Source organism: Myotis lucifugus, unplaced genomic scaffold, assembly GCF_000147115.1.
Source record: "Myotis lucifugus unplaced genomic scaffold, Myoluc2.0 scaffold_318, whole genome shotgun sequence".
NCBI lineage: Eukaryota > Metazoa > Chordata > Mammalia > Chiroptera > Vespertilionidae > Myotis > Myotis lucifugus.
The window spans coordinates 142,555-149,106 of NW_005871366.1; positions in this window are offsets into that span (position 1 = coordinate 142,555).

Here is a 6,552-nt window from a genome sequence, read left to right on the forward strand (position 1 = left end):
TTCTTTAAAAAAGAATATTTGTTTTCTACTTTGGAATTGAGCAGGGAACACAAAATTTTGGCAAACTGTATCTTTCAGATGGATTCAGAGGCCCTGCCTAGGTATAGGCTTTCTTTTTAAAATTAACATATAATAGAAAAAAAGAACATTTTAAAAAATAGTAAAATTAACATAATAAAATTGATGTGTGTGTGTGCACGCGCACGCACATGTGTGTACAGTTCTGTGTAAACATTATCACAATCAGGATACAGGCAGTTTCTTTCACCCACCCCCAAATCCCTTGTGCTGTCCCTTTAAATCATGTTCTCCACTCCCAGCCCTAACCCCTAGCAACCACTGGTCTGCTCTTCATCATTCTTTATGCTGCCTTTTTCCTGAATGTCATCTAAATGGAATCATACAGTATATAATCTTTTTGAGATGCTACTTTCACTCCACACAATGCCTTTGAGACGCATTCATGTTGCTGCATGTAATAATAGTTCATTCCTTTTACTGCTAAATAGTATTCATATTATACTAGCAAGAGCATTTATTGTTAAATAGTGGTTTAATACTAAATAGTAGGAATGTACTGACTTTATCTCTTCACCCCTCGAAGGACATTCAGGTTGTCTCCAGTGCTGGCGATGATTACAAATAAAGCTGATACAAACATTCATGTGCAGGTTTGGGGGAGAACAAAAGATTTGTTTCTCTAAACTACTTAGGAGGGGGATCATGTTTAACTTTATAAGAAACAGGCAGGTTGTTTTCCCTAGTACTATTTTATATTCCCACCAGCAATGAGAGTTCCAACTGTGCCATTAGTAGGTACTGTCATGCTTTTGTTGTTGTTGTTTTCATTTTAATTGATGTGTAGTAATATCTCATCATGGTTTTGATTTGCACTTTCCTAATGCAAACTAGGAACCCACTTTGGTGAAGTGTCTAAACATTTAAGTGTTTTGCCCCTCATCTTTAAAAATAAAAATCCAGCCTGGCTGTCATGGTTCAGTGGTTAAGCGCCAACCTATGCACCAGGAGGTTACGGTTCAATTCCCGGTCAGGGCACATGCCCTGGTTGCGGGCTCAATTCTGGGGTGCGCAGGAGGCAGCGGATCAATGATTCTCACTCATCATTGATGTTTCTCTCTCTCTCCTGCTCCATTCCTCTCTGAAATCAATAAAAACATATATTAAAAAACAAAGAAAACCATCCACCTACATATTTCACCTATTTATTTTACTTATTGTCTGTTTCCCCTATAAAAATGTAAGTTCCATGAAGGCAGAGATTTTGGTCTATACCACTCATTGCTCTACCAGCTATAACCTAAAATGCTTGTAACTTACAATATCCTATCACCTATAACAGTGCTTTCCATAGTAGATGTCTATTTGTTGAATGAATGAACTAACATTTATTGAGTACTTACTATGTATCAGGCACAATTCTGAAAGCATCACATTTATTGTTTTTTGCTGTCATGGAATTATTTTATCAATAATTTTAATTTAATCTTTACAAGTCTTTAATTGTTCAACAAACACATTGAGCGGTTATTATGTGGCAGTAACTATGCTAGGATTTAGGAAGTAAGTGAAAACTACCCTAAGACACAGACAGGTTGATACTGTAAGATAAGGAAGGTGCTGTGATAAAGACAGGCACAGGAACCTGGCAAAGCACAGGAGGAACCCTGAAATGAGACTTGGGGGTCGAGGAGAGCTTTCTGGAGAACTGATCATTTGGATTAAACAGAAGGGAATAAACTAGCTTATTCTTTTCCCATAATATTAAACAGAATTAAATGTTAAAGCTCAATTACTTTTGTTCTTGTTTACAGTCATGTAAATTACTATAAAGGAAGCACTATATACTTAAAAAGCATTGGAAATAAACAAACAAAAGTTATTAGTCATTGTTTCTTATCATGATAAGTATCTTTGTTTTAACACAATGCTTTCCTCATTTTTTATTGGATTGTCTGTTTTCCTACTATTGAGTGTTGAGTTTCTCTAGATAAAAGTCCTTTGTTGGGTAGGTGATTTGAAAATACTTTCCCCTAGTCTGTAGCTTTTCATTCTCCTAGTGTCTTTGAAAAGGCAAAAGGTTTTCATTTTAGTAAAGTCCAATTTATCATTTTTTTCTTTTATGGGTTTTGCTTTTGGTAACCAAGTCTAAGAAAACTTTCCCTAATCCCAGATCATGAACATTTCAACTATATTTTCTTCTAAAAGTTTCATTATTCATTTTATATTTTAATCTAAGATCCATTTTTTTAATTTAAATTTAATTTTTTCCATCACCTTTTATTCTTCTATGCCCTCTACCATCTCTACCCATCCCCCTCCACCCCTGCAATCACCACACTGTTGTCCATGTCCATGAGCGCTCTCTGTTTTTTCTCAATCCTTCCACCCCACTCCCCCAAGTCTATGATCCATTTTTTAAAATATATTTTTATTGATTTCAGAGAGGAAGGAAGAAGGAGAAAGAGATAGAAACATCAATGATTGGAATCATTGATCAACTGCCTCCTGCCCACCCCCTACTGGGGATCAAGCTGGCAGCCAGTGCATGTGCCCTTGACCTGAATCCAAGGTCAAGCATGCCAAACTCATGGCCCGTGGGCTGCATGCAGCCCACAACAAATATTTTTCTGGCCCCTCCAATATAAAGGTATGTAAGAAACATTTTAATAAAAATTTCATAATTTAATTTTTAACATTTTTAATTTTATCCTGTTATACATAATCTCCTTCCAGACGAAGCCAGGGCTGCAAAGGAAGCCGGGTCCCTGGTGCCAGAGGGAAGCCGGTGCTGGCAGCCGGGGGAAGGAAGGCCTACTCTTGCACAAATTTTGTGCCTCTAGTCCTATATAATAAAAGCCCAGCGGCCGAATGGCGGAAAGACCAGAACGACCAGAACAACCTGTCTACCAGTCGCTATGACACTTACTGACCACCAGGGAGCAGGCACTCAACACAGGAGCTGCCCCCTGATGGTCAGTGCGCTCCCATAGTGGGAGTGCCGCTGGGCTGACCGGGATGAGCGGCTGCTCCCGCTGTGAACCCTGGGCCGTTGAGCAGGAACCTGGGCTGTGATCATAGCCTCCTCACCCCAGGCTCCTCCTCCTTGCTCTCTGCTGCCTCCTCCAGACTCCTGCAGGCTGCGCAGCACAACAGGCTCGCAGAGCTGACCCTGGAGGCTGGGAGGCAGGTTCATGGCTGCCGCCTCTCAGTGCTACCGTCCCTGGGCCCAGCCTGGACCAGGTCCCCTGGAGAGGCGAGTGCTCCGGCTCCATAGAAGATGCCAGACCAGGGAGCAGCCACTCAGAGGGCGGGTCCACAGCCGCTCGGCTGACCAGGATGACCAGCACTCCCACAGCGGGCTGATCCCCGCAGGCCACGCCCCCCACCAGTGCACAAATCCCGTGCACCGGGCCTCTGTTATTAATGATGAACTACTAAGTTAGATAATGACTGATTACTATAATCGTGTTGCATTCATTTCCCTTACGCATCTTATGTGCAGGCGCATCATTTCTCTCCACTAATACTAGCAGCGAATATTTTAGCAGCCAATTGCCACGTCATTAGTCTTGGACTGACTTGTTTGGTGTGCCCAGCAGGAAATATTTCGCTTTCGGAGAACAAGAAAAATAGGTTTATTTGCATTACGCTTATTAATTTGTGCAGTTATTCAGTGTCTGGTAAGTTAATGTTCAAGAAAAAATATTAATTTTTATTAAAATGTTCTATTATTTTATGTTAACGATTATTCATTTATTTTAGCCCTTTGTATTCAGCATGTCTCTATCGAAACAAACCTACGTTTCTATGAAAATTGAAGCTCTTGTTTTTTTATGGCCACATAAACTTAAACCTTATTTGGCCTGTGTTAGCCTTTGCGTTTGACATGCTTGCTTTAGTCTGTAGGCTGACACTATCCACTGAGTCAAATTGGTGACAGCTTTTTACTCAATTTTTATATAAAGTGTGAAACTGAGGTCAAGATTTTCTATATTGAGGTCGTTTTCTATGACCTCTTGCTTATGGATGGTCACTGTTCTAACACCATATGTTGAAAAGACTATCCTTTCTCCCTTGAATTGCCTTTTCACCTTTGTTAGCAATCCACATTTTGAAAATCAATTGCTGGACAGTCTATTGAGCTATACTTCTATCCTCCACTAATCCTATACTGTCCTGATTACTGCTGCCTCATAGTAAGTCTTAAAATTGGTTAGACTGGCCCTCGCCGATTTGGCTCAGTAGATAGAGTGTCAGCCTCTGGACTGAGGATCCCAGGTTCGATTCGGTTCGAGCCTGGGTTGAGGGCTGGATCCCTGGTAGGGAGCATGTAGGAGGCCCTTATTTTTTTCTTTGTTAAAAAATAAAGAAATTATTTAGACTGATTCCTCCCTCTTTATCCTTCATTTTCAAAATTGTTTTGGCTATTCTGTTCCCTTTGCCTTTCCAAATAAATCTTAGAATCGGCTTACCTATATAAGCAAAAATTATATTGGACTTTTTATTGCAATTGTATTAAATCTATAGATTTATTTGGAGAAAATGGACATGTCTAACTAAATTGAGTCTTATAACCTATGAACACACTGTCTCTCCATTTATTTGTATATTTTTATTTCTTTCCTCAGTGTTTATAGTTGTCAGCATATAGATCCTATATGTTTTGTTAAATTTATGCCTAAATATTTCTATTTTAAAAAAATGTAATGATTTTTAAAAAAAAAATTGGTTTCCAAATTGTTTACTGTAGACATAAAGAAATATGATGCATTTTTTTGTCAGTTGACTTTATATTCTGTGGCTGTGCTAAACATGTTTTTTTGTAGCTTCCTTGGGATTTTCTCTATAGAAAATGTCACCTGCAAATAGGCACAATATTCTTTTTTAAAAATATATATTTTTATTGATTTCAGAGAGAACGGGAGAGGGAAAAAGAGATAGAAACATCAATGATGAGAGAGAATCATTGATTGGCTGCCTCCTGCAAGCCCCCCCCCCGGAACCGCGCCCCCCCCCGGGATTGGGCCCACAACCCTGGCATGTGCCCTTGACCAGAATCGAACCTGGGACCCTTCAGTCCGCAGGCCGACGCTCTATCCACTGAGCCAAACCAGCTAGAGGCACAGTATTCTTTCTTTCTAATCTGTATGCCTTTTACTTTCTTCCTCTGCCTTATTGCTCTGACTAGGACTTCCTGTGCTGCATTGAATAGGAATGATGAGAGAGGACCTCCTTGCTTTGTTCCCGATCTTAGGGGAAAGCATTTAGTGTTTCACGGTTAAGCATGATGTTAGCTCTAGGTATTTTGTAGACGTCCTTTATCAAATTAAGGAAATTCCTTCTGTTTCTGGATTGTTGAAAGTTTTTTTTGTTTGTTTTTTTTTTATCATGAATGGATGCTGGATGTTTTCATATGCTTTTTCTTCATTGTTTGATATGCTCTTGTCATTTTATCCTCTTCAATTTTTTTAATATGGTGAATTACATTGATTGGTTTTTAAATTTGGAACCAGCCTTTCATTCCAAACCCTATTTGGCCATAGAGTATTATTCTTTTTATATATTGCTGGATTCAATTTCCTAATATTTTGATGAGTATTTTCATATACTAGTTATGAGGCATATTGGTCTATAGTTTTCTTTCTTGTACTGTTGTGGCCTAGTTTGTTATCAATCCTATATATTAAAAGCCCAGTGACCAAAACAGCAGAACGACCAGAGACCAGAATGACTGCGGATCCTTGCTCCGGCAGGCCTCACCTCCCCAGTGAGAACCCCCACCCCAATCGGGGGCATGGCCGGCCTGCAAACCGCCCACGACCCTTCACCACTGCCAGCCCTGCCCACCAGCGGGGACTCCCACCCCAATCTGGGGCCCCCATCAGGGCAGGCCAGCCAGCCCCCACCCGTGCACCAGGCCTCTATCCTATATAATACAGGGTAATATTCAAATTGACCCTAACAGCGGAACATCCAGAAAGCCCACTCACCCAGTCACTATGAGGCACACTGACCACCTCTTAGTCCTTTTCCCCGGCCAGCAGGCTCCGATTGCCCGATGGCGAATGGGGAACTTGGGTGGGTGACGGTGGGGGGCGGGGCTGGCTGTGGGAAGCCAGGGAAGATGGCCCTGATTGGAGGCCAAGACTAGGGACTGTACCCGTGTATGAATTTCGTGCACCAGGCCTCTAGTAGACTCATAAAATAATTGTGAAGTGTTCCCTTTTCTCTATTTTCTGGAAAATATTGTGTAGAATTAGTGCTATTTGTTCTTTAAAAGTTTAATAGAATTTGCCAGTGAAAACGTCTGGGCCTAGAATTATTTGGGTTTTTGTTTGTTTGTTTGTTTGTTTATATATTTTATTGATTTTTACAGAGAGGAAGGGAGAGGGATAGAGAGTTAGAAACATCGATGAGAGAGAAACATCGATCAGCTGCCTCCTGCACATTCCCCACTGGGGATGTGCCCACAACCAAGGTACATGCCCTTGACCAGAATCGAACCTGGGACCCTTGAGTCCGCAGGCCGAA